This window comes from Arachis hypogaea, chromosome 8 (assembly GCF_003086295.3).
Source record: "Arachis hypogaea cultivar Tifrunner chromosome 8, arahy.Tifrunner.gnm2.J5K5, whole genome shotgun sequence".
NCBI classification, from domain to species: Eukaryota; Viridiplantae; Streptophyta; class Magnoliopsida; order Fabales; family Fabaceae; genus Arachis; species Arachis hypogaea.
Window position 1 is genome coordinate 23,639,191 of NC_092043.1, and position 14,415 is coordinate 23,653,605.

Sequence of the window (14,415 nt, forward strand, 5' to 3'; positions counted from 1 at the left end):
CCTGAAATGACCTTGAAGCGAAAGCTAAGAGAAGCTAAGGCACAACTCTCTGTAGAGGACCTAACCGAATTCTTCAAGGAAGAAGAACTCATGGCAGCCGAAAACAACAACAATGCCAACAATGCAAGGAAGGTGCTGGGTGACTTTACTGCACCTACTCTCGACTTCTATGGGAGAAGCATCTCTATCCCTGCCATTGGAGCAAACAACTTTGAGCTTAAGCCTCAATTAGTTTCTCTAATGCAACAAAATTGCAAGTTCCATGGACTTCCATTGGAAGATCCTCATCAGTTTTTAGCTGAGTTCTTGCAAATCTGTGACACTGTCAAGACTAATGGGGTTGACCCTGAGGTCTACAGACTTATGCTATTCCCTTTTGCTGTAAGAGACAGAGCTAGGACATGGTTGGACTCACAACCTAAAGAAAGCCTGGACTCTTGGGAAAAGCTAGTCAATGCCTTCTTGGCAAAGTTCTTTCCACCTCAAAAATTGAGTAAGCTTAGAGTGGAAGTCCAAACCTTCAGACAGAAGGAAGGAGAATCCCTCTATGAAGCTTGGGAAAGATACAAACAATTAATCAGAAAGTGTCCCTCTGATATGCTTTCTGAATGGAGCATCATAGGTATTTTCTATGATGGTCTCTCTGAACTATCCAAAATGTCTTTGGATAGCTCTGCTGGAGGCTCTCTTCATCTGAAGAAGACGCCTACAGAAGCTCAAGAGCTGATTGAAATGGTTGCAAATAACCAATTCATGTACACTTCTGAAAGAAATCCTGTGAACAATGGGACTAGTCAGAAGAAAGGAGTTCTTGAGATTGACACTCTGAATGCCATATTGGCTCAGAACAAAATATTGACTCAACAAGTCAATATGATTTCTCAAAGTCTGTCTGGAATGCAAAATGCACCAAGCAGTACTAAGGAAGCTTCATCTGAAGAAGAAGCTTATGATCTTGAGAACCCTTCAATGGAAGAGGTGAATTACATGGGAGAACCCTATGGAAACACCTATAATCCTTCATGGAGAAATCATCCAAATTTCTCATGGAAGGATCAACAGAGACCTCAACAAGGTTTCAATAATAATAATGGTAGAAGAAACAGGTTTAGCAATAGCAAGCCTTTTCCATCATCTTCTCAGCAACAGACAGAGAGTTCTAAGCAGAATACCTCTGACTTAGCAACCATGGTCTCTGATCTAATCAAAACCACTCAAAGTTTCATGACTGAAACAAGGTCCTCCATTAGAAATTTGGAGGCACAAGTGGGACAGCTGAGCAAGAAAATTACTGAACTCCCTCCTAGTACTCTTCCAAGCAATACAGAAGAAAATCCAAAAGGAGAGTGCAAAGCCATCAACATGGCCAAATTTTGGGAGGAAGGAGAGGCAGTGAACGCCACTGAGGAAGACCTCAATGGACGTCCACTGGCCTCCAATGAGTTCCCCAATGAGGAACCATGGGAATCTGAGGCTCAAAATGAGACCATAGAGATTCCATTGAACTTACTTCTGCCATTCATGAGCTCTGATGAGTATTCTTCCTCTGAAGAGGATGAGTATGTCACTGAAGAGCAAGTTGCTAAATACCTTGGAGCAATCATGAAGCTGAATGACAAGTTATTTGGAAATGAGACTGGGGAGGATGAACCCCCTTTGCTCACCAAAGAACTGGATGACTTGTCTAGGCAGAAACTGCCTCAAAAGAGACAGGATCCTGGGAAGTTTTCAATACCTTGTACCATAGGCACCATGACCTTCAAGAAGGCCTTGTGTGACTTAGGGTCAAGTGTAAACCTCATGCCTCTCTCTGTAATGGAGAAGCTAGGGATCTTTGAGGTGCAAGCTGCAAAAATCTCACTAGAGATGGCAGACAACTCAAGAAAACAAGCCTATGGACTTGTAGAGGATGTTTTGGTAAGAGTTGAAGACCATTACATCCCTACTGATTTCATAATCCTAGAGACTGGGAAGTCCATGGATGAATCCATCATCCTTGGCAGACCCTTCCTAGCCACAGCAAAGGCTGTGATTGATGTTGATAGAGGAGAGTTGATCATTCAAGTGAATGAAGAATCCTTGGTGTTTAAGGCTCAAGGATATCCCTCTGTCATCATGGAGAGGAAGCATAAAGAGCTTCCCTCAAAATAGAGCCAAACAGAGCCCCCACAGTCAAACTCTAAGTTTGGTGTTGGGAGGCCACAACCAAACTCTAAGTTTGGTGTTGAACCCCCACATTCAAACTCTAAGTTTGGTGTTGGGAGGTTCCAACATAGCTCTGAGCATTTCTGAGGCTCCATGAGAGTCCTCTGTCAAGCTAATGACATTAAAGAAGCGCTTGTTGGGAGGCAACCCAATGTTTTATAATTAACTATTTTCTTTTGTTATTTTATGTTTTTTGTAGGTTGATGATCATGAGAGGTCACAAAATCAATGAAAAGAGCAAAAACAGAATGAAAAAAAAACAGGAAGAAAAACAGCACACCCTGGAGGACACACCTACTGGCATTTAAACGCCAGTAAGGTTAGCAGATGGGCGTTTAACACCCAGTCTGGCACCATTCTGGGCGTTTAACACCAGAAAGGGGCACCAGACTGGCGTTAAACGCCAGAAAAGGGCAAGAAGCTAGCGTTAAACGCCAGAAATGGGCACCAGCCCGGCGTTTAACGCCAGAAATGGCTAAAAACGCAATTTTGCTTGCCATTTGGTGCAGGGATGACTTTTCCTTGACACCTCAGGATCTGTGGACCCCACAGGATCTCCACCTACCCTACCACTCTCTCTCTTCTTCACCCATTCACCAATCACCTCACCACCTCTTCCCCAAAAACCCTTCACCTATCAAATCCCATCTTTCTCTTCACCACTCACATCCATCCTTCATAAAACCCCACCTACCTCACCATTCAAATTCAAACCACTTTCCCACCCAAACCCACCCTCACTTGGCCGAACATCACCCTTCCCCTCTCCTATATAAACCCATCTTCACTACTTCATTTTCACACAACCTAAACACCACTTCTTCCCCTTTTGGCCGAACCACAAAGCCATTCCCTTTCCCTTCATTTCTTCTTCTTCTACTCTCTTCTTTCTTCTTTTGCTCGAGGACGAGCAACTATTTTAAGTTTGGTGTGGTAAAAGCATTGCTTTTTGTTTTTCCATAACCATTTATGGCATCCAAGGCCGGAGAAACCTCTAGAAAGAGGAAAGGGAAGGCAAAAGCTTCCACCTCCGAGTCATGGGAGATGGAAAGATTCATCTCAAGGGTGCATCAAGACCACTTCTATGAAGTTGTGGCCTTGAAGAAGGTGATCCCCGAGGTCCCTTTTTCACTCAAAAAGAGTGAATATCCGGAGATCCGACTTGAGATCCGAAGAAGAGGTTGGGAAGTTCTTACCAACCCCATTCAACAAGTCGGAATCTTAATGGTTCAAGAGTTCTATGCCAATGCATGGATCACCAAGAATCATGATCAAAGTGTGAACCCGGATCCAAAGAATTATCTTACTATGGTTCGGGGGAAATACTTGGATTTTAGTCCGGAAAGTGTAAGGTTGGCATTCAACTTGCCCATGATGCAAGGAGATGAACACCCTTACACTAGAAGGGTCAACTTTGATCAAAGGTTAGACCAAGTCCTCACAGTCATATGTGAAGAGGGCGCCCAATGGAAGAGAGATTCAGGAGGGAAGCCGGTTCAATTGAGAAGGCATGACCTCAAGCCCGTGGCTAGAGGATGGTTGGAGTTCATCCAACGCTCAATCATTCCCACTAGCACCCGGTCCGAAGTTACTATAGACCGGGCTATCATGATTCATAGCATCATGATTGGAGAAGAAATAGAAGTTCATGAGGTTATAGCTCAAGAACTCTATAAGGTGGCGGACAAGTCCTCCACCTTGGCAAGGTTAGCCTTTCCTCATCTCATTTGTCACCTCTGTTATTCAGTTGGAGTTGACATAGAGGGAGACATCCCTATTGATGAGGACAAGCCCATCACTAAGAAGAGGATGGAGCACACAAGAGACCCCACTCATCATGAGATCCCTGAGATTCCTCAAGGGATGCACTTTCCTCCACAAACCTATTGGGAGCAACTAAACACCTCCCTAGGAGAATTGAGTTCCAACATGGGACAACTAAGGGTGGAGCACCAAGAACACTCCATCATCCTCCATGAAATTAGAGAAGATCAAAGAATCATGAGAGAGGAGCAACAAAGACAAGGAAGAGACATCGAGGAGCTCAAGCACTCCATAGGATCTTCAAGAGGAAGAAAGAGCCGCCATCACTAAGGTGGACCCGTTCTTTAATCTCCTTGTTCTTTATTTTCTGTTTTTCGAATATTAGTGCTTATGTTTATCTATGTTTGTGTCTTGTGATCATTAGTGTCTTAGTGTCTATGCCTAAAAGTTATGAATGTCCTATGAATCCATCACCTTTCTTGAATAAAAAAAAACGTGCTTAATTGAAAAAAAAAAGAGAATTGCATGAATTTTGAATTTTATAACAGTTTAATTATTTTGATGTGGTGGCAATATTTTTGTCTTCTGAATGTATGCTTAAACAGTGCATATGTCTTTTCAATTTGTGGTTCATGAATGTTGGCTCTTGAAAGAATGATGAAAAAGGAGACATGTTACTGAGGATCTGAAAAATCATAAAAATGATTCTTGAAGCAAGAAAAAGCAGTGAAAAAAAATTGAAAAAAAAGAGAAAAAGAGAAAACAAAAAAAAATAGAGAAAAGAAAAGAAATAAAGTTGTGATCCAAGGCAAAGAGAGTGTGCTTAAGAACCCTGGACACCTCTAATTGGGGACTCTAGCAAAGCTGAGTCACAATCTGAAAAGGTTCACCCAATTATGTGTCTGTGGCATGTATGTATCCGGTGGTAATACTGGAAGACAGAGTGCTTTGGGCCACAGCCAAGACTCAATAAGTAGCTATGTTCAAGAATCATCATACTTAACTAGGAGAATCAATAACACTATCTGGATTCTGAGTTCCTAAGGAAGCCAATCATTCTGAATTTCAAAGGATAGAGTGAGATGCCAAAACTATTCAGAGGCAAAAAGCTAAAAGCCCCGCTCATCTAATTAATACTGATCTTCATAGATATTTTTGGAATTCATTGCATATTCTCTTCTTTTTATCTTATTTGATTTTCAGTTGCTTGAGGACAAGCAACAATTTAAGTTTGGTGTTGTGATGAGCGGATAATTTGTACGCTTTTTGGCATTGTTTTTAGTATGATCTAGTTGGTTTTTAGTATATTTTTATTAGTTTTTAGTTAAAATTCACCTTTCTGGACTTTACTATGAGTTTGTGTGTTTTTCTGTGATTTCAGGTATTTTCTGGCTGAAATTGAGGGACCTGAGCAAAAATCTGATTCAGAGACTAAAAAGGACTGCAGATGCTGTTGGATTCTGACCTCCCTGTATTCGAAGTGGATTTTCTGGAGCTACAGAAGCCCAATTGGCGCGCTCTCAACGGCGTTGGAAAGTATACATCCTGGGCTTTCCAACAATATATGATAGTCCATACTTTGCCCAAGATTTGATGGCCCAAACTGGCGTTCAAAGTCACCCTCAGGAATTCCAGCGTTAAACGCCGGAACTGGCACCAAAATGGGAGTTAAACGCCCAAACTGGCATAAAAGCTGGCGTTTAACTCCAAGAAGAGTCTCTACACGAAAATGCTTCAATGCGCAGCCCAAGCACACACCAAGTGGGCCCGGAAGTGGATTTTTATGTCATTTACTCATCTTTGTACACCCTAGGCTACTAGTTTTCTATAAGTAGGACATTATACTATTGTATTTTAAAATCTTGGTTCTTCTGGTTCCCTCTCTGGGACCGAAGCCAGTGATCACTCTTGTTCTTATGTATTTTCAACGGTGGAGTTTCTACACACCATAGATTAAGGTGTGGAGCTCTGCTGTACCTCGAGTATTAATGCAATTACTATTGTTCTTCTATTCAATTCTGCTTGTTCTTTGTCTAAGATACCACTTGTTCTTCAACTTGATGAATGTGATGATCCGTGACACTCATCATCATTCTCACCTATGAACGTGTGACTGACAACCACCTCCGTTCTACCTTCGATTGGGTGGATATCTCTTGGATTCCTGATACACGATGCATGGTTATCGCCTGACAACCGAGTGCTCGCCTGACAAACGAGCCAGCCATTCCGTGAGATCAGAGTCTTCGTGGTATAGGCTAGAACTGATGGCGGCATTCAAGAGAATCCGGAAGGTCTAACCTTGTCTGTGGTATTCTGAGTAGGATTCAATGATTGAATGACTGTGACGTGCTTCAAACTCCTGAGGGCGGGGCGTTAGTGACAGACGCAAAAGAATCACTGGATTCTATTCTGGCCTGATCGAGAACCGACAGATGGATAGCCGTGCCGTGACAGGGTGCGTTGAACATTTCCACTGAGAGGATGGGAGGTAGCCACTGACAACGGTGAAACCCTTGCTTAAGCTTGCCATGGAAAGGAGTAAGAAGGATTGGATGAAGACAGTAGGAAAGCAGAGAGACGGAAGGGAAGGAATCTTCATACACTTATCTGAAATTCCTACCAATGAATTACATAAGTATCTCTATCTTTATCTTCATAGTTTTATTCGTATATCACCATACCCATTTGAGTTTGCCTGACTGAGATTTACAAGGTGACCATAGCTTGCTTCATACCAACAATCTCTGTGGGATCGACCCTTACTCGCGTAAGGTTTATTACTTGGACGACCCAGTACACTTGCTGGTTAGTTGTGCGAAGTTGTGTTTATGCCATGGTATTGAGCACCAAGTTTTTGGGGCCATTACTAGGGATTATTTGAGTTGTGAAAAGAATTGATCACAATTTCGCATACCAGCAAGCTTCATTAATTTCAACCTCTTCCTCTTGGTAGCTTTCTTCCAATTCAATCTTTTCTTCATTGCTTTCCAAGGGCATGGGAGGTTGTGCTTCTTCTTCTTGAATCTCCATCTATTGATCAACCTCTTCCAAGTCTTCAACTGTGATATGCCTTGGAGGTTGTACACCCTCCTCAACATCAATTGCAACCGTCTTGGAAGGAGGCTCTATGTTTTGACTTTTCTATGGATGTTCAGCATCTCCTAAGTCTTCAACCAATTCTTTTTCTTCAATAATTCTGGCTTCCTCTACTTGTTCCAGTACAAAGTCATGCTTCGTACTATTCACTGGAGTTTCTAGTATCTCCTTCATACTATGTTCTTCATTAGATTGTCCACATGAAGCCATGGGGGTTCCTTGAATGTCAAAATGTCGGGAAGCTAATTGACTCATTATTGCTTGCCTCAATTGATGAATGGTTGCCTGAAATCGATCCACTGTTTCCTTGAAACGATCCTTTGTCTCTTGATGCACTCGACTTTCATAAATAGGATCATAGTGCTCTTGGATTGATGGATATGGAGATGGTGAATATTGAAGTGGTGGTTTTTGTAAGTAATTGGGTTGGAATTGGGGTGGTTCTATATATGGTTCATATGGCTCATAAGGTGGTTGGTATGGTAGTTGAGGGTTAGGGTCATATGGAGGTGAATGGTGGTAGTTGGCTTGTGAGTGTGGTGGTTCAAAGTTGTGTTGAGGAGAGGGTTTATAGGCATATGGTGGTGGTTGTTGATAGTTCATTGGAGGTGGTTGTTGCCATGAGGGTTGATCAAATCCTTGTGGCTCCTCCCATCTTTGATTGTTCCAACTTTGATGCCTGTTCTCATTGTAATTTCTTCTTCCTGAAACATAATTGTAACCAAACTCATAGCCAAAGGTGTGAGAGTTCATAGTAGCAAACAAAAATTAAAAACAAAATAAAAACAAATTGAAATTAAAAGGTTATTTTAATTTTTTTAAATTTGAAAATTAAATTTTGAAATTTTGAAAATTAAATTTTGAAATCTGAAATTTGAAATTTTGAATTTTAAAAATTTTTTGAAACTTTGAATTTTGAAATTTTGAAAATTAAAATTTAAATATTGAATTTTGAAATTTGATTTTTTGAAATAAGATAAAAATTTTAAAATAAAACCAATAACATCTTAATTTACGAAAAAGCAAAAATAAAAACAAAAATAAAAACAAATAAACAAGCAAAAATAAAATATTTATAGTAACCAATAATAAGGCACACGTTTGCAATTCCCCGGCAACGGCGCCATTTTGATGAGAGAACTTTTGCGTGGTCTAGAAATTTGCGGATAAATCCTCGTTGCAAGTATAGTTTCTAAACCTTCAAAAGTTCTTTCATACAAACTTTTTGGGTGTCACAAGTAACAAACCCCTTAAAAATTGTTAACCGAGTATTTAAACCTCGGGTCGTCTTCTCAAGGAATTGCAGGGAGGTATGTTCTTATTATTGGTTATGAGTTGTAAATTGGGATTTAGGAGGTAAGGAGGAAATATGTTGAATGGCAAATAAAATAAAATAAAATAATATCAATAAAATCTCTTGGCAAGGTATAAGAAATTGGAAGTCCAGACCGAATTATCCTTATTAATGAAAATAAAAATTGAATCTTAATTTCACTTAGTTAACCCTTACTTAAAGCAGAGGAAGGTCAAGTGACTAATTAGTTTGATCTTCAAATCTGAGTTAATTCCTAAGAAAAGATTGGGATTATTGAAGTTCAATTCAATTAGAGGAGATAACAATTATCAATTATGCTGTTGAGTTGGATAACTTCCTGAGTTACTGATTTCTTAACCAAAACCAAAAGGAAAGAAAATTGAAGCTACTGGAATAAAAATGCCTTCAGATGGGAAGAAATAATCATGTAAATAAAAGAATACAATAATAACTGAAATACCTCAAATAATATTAATTCAAAGAAAATCATAACCTGAAAGCCATAAGCCAATTGAGATGTAAATAAGAAATGGAGTAATAAAATAAAATAAATAAAAGTAGAAAATACTTTAAGGGAACATTGAACCTGGGATTTAGAGTCACTCCTAAAACTAAAAGAAGTCCTAAATCCTAAGCCTAAGAGAGAGGAGAAAACCTCTCTCTCTAAAACTACATCTAAAACATGAAAAGTGAATTATGAATAGCATGATAATGAATGGATACATTCCCCCACTTTATAGCCTCTAATCTGTGTTCTCTGGGTCAAAAACTGGGCCAAAATAGCTTAGAAGTCACTTCCAGCGCTTTCTGGTCCGTACAGGTCGCGGAAAAGTGACGCGACCGCATGGCTCACGCGGCCACGCGGGTTACGTTCCTGCCAGGTCACGCGTTCACGTCGCCTGGCGTCGGGGCAGCTATGGCAAATTATAATCAAATCAGAGCCTCGGACGTTAGCTTTCCAACGCAACTGGAACCGCGTCGTTTGGACCTCTGTAGCTAAAGTTATAGCCGTTTGAGTGCGAAGAGGTCAGGCTGGACAGCTTAGCAATTTCTCTAACTTCTTGTATACCTTCCACTTTTGCAAGCTTCCTTTCTATCCTCTAAGCCATTCCTGCCCTGTAGTCTCTGAAATCACTTAACACACATATCAAGACATCTAATGGTAATAAGAGAGGATTAAATATAGGGAACTTAAGGCCAAAGAAGCATGTTTTCAATCAAAGCACATAATTAGGAAGGCAAATGTAAAACCATGCAAATAGTATGAATAAGTGGGTAAAGAGTTGATAAAATCCACTCAATTGAGCACAAGATAAACCATGAAATAGTGGTTTATCACCGGGTTCACAGTTTACTGGTGCAGCTTAGCACCAGCACTCTCTAATGACTTTGGCAATGCTAAGGCCTCATTATACATGTTTTTCTCTCATAATAAATATGTTACTAGTGTCATTTATGCTAGTAGCTCAAAAAATAATTTTTAGAGATGTTTTTACAAGTGTTCCGATACATCTAGTTTTAGTAGTTATACACCTGAGATATTTTAATATTATTTTAATCCACCTCCAAGCCAACCAATCACAACTCACCCTACACCCCCAAAACCCCCAAGGCTGGCTCATTTTCACTTTGTGGCCGAAAATAGGTAGAGAGAAAAAGAGAGAAAAGTTCTTAGTTCCAAATCTTCAAAGCTTGATTTCTACTTAACTAAAACTCAAATCAAAATTCTAATCCGACCAAAATGATCCTCTATTATTTCTCTACATGATCATATGACTTATCAAGGCTGGAATCAAGGTGAGTTGGCTGCACCATCTCTCTTTTGATTCAGTTTCAAGGAAACATGCTTAAATATGTGTTTTCTTGATGTTCTTCCTTAGGAATCATGCTTAACTTGACTTGAGGGCCAAGAAACGTGACTTTCCAGCAAGTCTAAGGTTAGAAATCACCTCCTAACGTGCTGAGGGAGATTTGGTTAGTTGAGGGTTTTTGGATTTAAAGTTGTTCTTGATGTGATTTTGGAGGAAAAAGTGCTAAAGGACCACCTGAAAGTCTAACTGAATTAGGGGCAGCAAAACCAGGTAGGGTGTCACGAAATTAATCTTGATTATTTGTGTTTGAGTTGTGTGAATGTTGTATAATTTGGCTGTGCTAAAAATTGGTTGCATATATGATTGATTCTTTGTGAAAACTTGGTGAAATTTTGATGAAATTTGATGAAATTCAAGCTTTAAGTTCATGTTCTTGGAGCAGCTGGGAAAACGAAACGCTAGGCCTAAATTGAGGTTTAATTTATTTTTAAAACATGAAGAAAAGATGGGGTTTTAGTGGCTGGGAATTTATTTTGAATTTTGGTAAAAATCGGTTGCTGAAAAGACTGAAAAATGGGTAAAAATAGAGAAAGAATTTAAAGAATTTACGAAAAACACGAAGAACACTTTGAGTGTGGTGAAGAACATTGAATAACACCTTTTAGATCTTAAAAAGGGCAAGGAAGTAAATATTTTGGTGTTTGAGGGGTTATTTTGTAATTTCTGAAAGTTAATGTGGTTAAAGTAGAAATATTAAAAGTTATCGGGGTAAAAAGTGAATTTTAAGGGTAAAAAGGTAAAGGTAAGGTAATTTTCGAAAATATATTAATAAAATAATAAATAATAATAAAATATTAAATAATAATATTTAATTAAAAATAATATTTTAATAAAAAATAATAAAATAATACGGAAAAGGCAGTTTTCTGTAAAAGCTTTAGAAAGACAACTTTAAGTGCAGAATCTCATAATTATCTTCATAAAACCCCTAGGGAGTGGTAATAACATGATAGTGAGGCAAAGATAAAAGAAAGATAAAAAGTTGAAGAAAAGATAAAAATCGAAGAAAAAGTCTGTAAATTTTTAATGACAGAATCAAACAGAGATTAGTGAACGAACTAGGGCAACATAGTTAGTCCTTGAGTTGCGACTAGGGTTAGGTATAATATGAAAAGTAAAACTGTTTCAGTATAGACTTAATGAACCTATACTTGGGACAGGCTAACTATTCATACCGAAATTTACATAAGCTTTAAATACATACGTTAAGTAGAGAAATAAGAGTAGAGTAAAGAAACACAGAGAACAGAGTAACAAGAGTAAAGTAAAGAGATAAAGAGAAAAAGAGTAAATATAGATACAGGGTGCGGGCACTGTGCCCAAGGCACAAAATTACTCACGCGTACGCGTAACTGACGCGTGCGCGCCATTTTTAAATTCTGACCACCTACGCGTACGCGTGGGCGACGCTTAAGCGTCACATGGTTAATGCGGTTTTCACGTGCACGCGTGCCCTGCGTGCGCGCATTGCGCCCCGTTTCTACATTCTTACTCCTTTCTTCTCTCCTCTCTACTTCTTTCTTCCTTCTTTTCTTACTTTCTTCTTCTTCTTCATCTCTTTGACTTCTCATCCCTCTTCACTTCCATTCTATTTCATTTAATATATTTGCATACTGTCATTCATTGCATTATTTTCATTGGTGTTGGAAATTTATTTGGGTCGTTATTTTCTATATGTTGCTTGTGGATTGTTTAGGACTTGTTTAACAGTTAAATATTATTTTTATAGGGTTACTTGTATGTTCAAGTTAATATTTTCCATATCTTATTTAACATGCATGCTATGTGTTTGTGAAAACGCCCATATGGCATTGTGCACTATTTTTGGATTTCTTTTAATCTACTATTCTATATGCTTGCTTTTCATAAAACCCTTTCTCTATTTTATTAATTTTTATATAATTGTTATTACAAGCATATTGTTAGTTTGGAAGACTTGGTAATCTACCTTGGACATTAAATGCTTGATCTATGATACTCATGCCTTTGCCAACATGCCAATAAACACCTTGCATTTAACTGTCTTCACATGCACTTGCTATATTTCCATTGATGACTCTTCACATGTAGTCATGACCATGTGTTAACATCTTTCTTCTTTACTGTGCATTGATTACTACCTTTCCCGTCCTCTTCCTTGCTCGAACCCCTAGCTTTACATGTTACTTTCTTTTTCCCTTTTCAGGATGGCCACCAAGAAAGGTAAAGAGAAAGCTACTCCCAAACCACCAGCAAGGAAAGGAACACAAAGAGAACTAGCTGCGGAGCCACCCGTCCACTTGCACATCTCATCATGCACCGAGGACGGTGCAATCTTTAAGTGTGGGGAGGTTGATACCAATCTCCATGGGTTAGCTATTTTCTTCTTTTCAAACACCGTTGTTTTATTTTCTTTGTTAGTTCATTGTTGCATTTGCATGTTGCATTGCATGTTTGTTTAATTTTATGCATTTAGTTACTACTTGGTTAAAGTAATATTTTCTTTTTCAAGAAATTTTTATAGTATTTCACTAATTTTAATTGAAAAATTTTTGTTAAATTTGTTTGAAGTTGTATTTGGAACATAGTTTAAAAAGCTAAGAACACACAATCCGTAAGATTTTGAGCCTAATTATATGGTTACATTATTTAACCATAAATATTTTATTCTTGTGTGTTTTCTTCTCTATAGTTGTAATCTTTGCTTTGTTCCATTCTATATGTCCATTATTTAGTGTATTTACATGCTTGCATATGATTGAGGCCATTATTTGTATTTTTGCTCACTTATCCCAAATAAGCCTACCCTTTTATGTCACCCTTGTTAGCCACTTTGAGCTTTTTAATCCCCTTCTATTTTATAACCGCATTACTAGCCTTAAGCAGAAAAACAAATTAAAAATCCCAGGTTGAATCCTAGGTTAGCTTAAGATAGATATTGTGTATAATTTAAGTATGAAAAATTTTATGGGAACATGGGATGATAAAAAAAAAGTAGGGAATTAAATTAAATAAGTTATTTAAAAATCTGGAAAGCATGCTCATGTGAAATCAAAATAATTAAATTACCATGTGCATTGATTAAAAAAATAAAAAAAATTTAAATAAGGGAATACAAAAAAAAATATATTACCCCAAATGCAAAATAAAAAGAATCAATGCACATGGGACAAAATTCAAAAATAAGTTTGATACATGAGCATGTAATACAAAAGTGGAAAAAATTTGGGTAGTTAGGTAAAGCATTTTAAATTATATAAAGTATGTATATGTTAGGTGAGATCTTAGACTAATCAATGATTCATTTTGTTAGCTCACTTAGCCTTATATATGTATCCTTACTTTTACCTCAGCCCCATTACAACCCTAAAAAGACCTCGTGATGTTTGCATTAGTATGCTAAATATTTGTTGATTGGTTAGATGAAGAACAAGGTTTAGAAAGCATGACTAGGGAAGAGTAGAGTAATTGACCCTAGACACTTGAGCAATTAGAGTGATATACACTACCAGTGAGGGTTCAATGCTTGATTCTATGTTCCCTGCTTTCATGAGCTATCTTCTTACAAGTTTACTTGCTTTTTATTGTACGATTTGAAATAGTGGAATTTAGTTCATATTTGTCTTGGAGAACTTATTTACTTTTAACCAAGTAGGTAGAAACATTTTGCATGTAATTGCATTCATATAGATAGATTGCATTGCATACTCTCTATCATTCCTCTTCACTTCTTTATAGCTTCTCTTGAGCTTAGCATGAGGACATGCTAATGTTTAAGTGTGAGGAGGTTGATAAACCACTATTTTATGGTTTATCTTGTGCTCAATTGAGTGGTTTTTATCAGCCATTTGCCCACTTATTCATATAATTTGCATGGTTTTACATTCTCCTTCCTGATTTTGTGCTATGATTGAAAATATGCTTCTTTGGGCTTTAAATTTGCTATGTTTAATCCTCTCTTATTACCATTCGATGCCGTGATATGTGTTTTAAGTGTTTTTAGATATTACAGGGCAGGAATGGCTCAGAGGATGGAAAGGAAGCATGTAAAAGTGGAAGAAATACAAGAAGTTGAAGAAAATGCCAAAGCTGTCAGCCTGACCTCTTCGCACTCAAACGGTCATAACTTTCTCTATAGAGATCCAAATGAGGCGGTTTTAGTTGCGTTAGAAAGCTAACATT

General features: G+C 38.1%; 1 non-coding gene across 1 annotated transcript; it reads right to left on the bottom strand.

Annotated features, from left to right (window-relative positions):
- Positions 1–495: 495 nt before the first annotated feature.
- Positions 496–603, bottom strand: LOC112708560 (small nucleolar RNA R71). The gene has a single exon (XR_003156414.1). It is a non-coding gene; the product is annotated as a small nucleolar RNA R71 (small nucleolar RNA).
- Between the last annotated feature and the right edge of the window lie 13,812 nt (positions 604–14,415).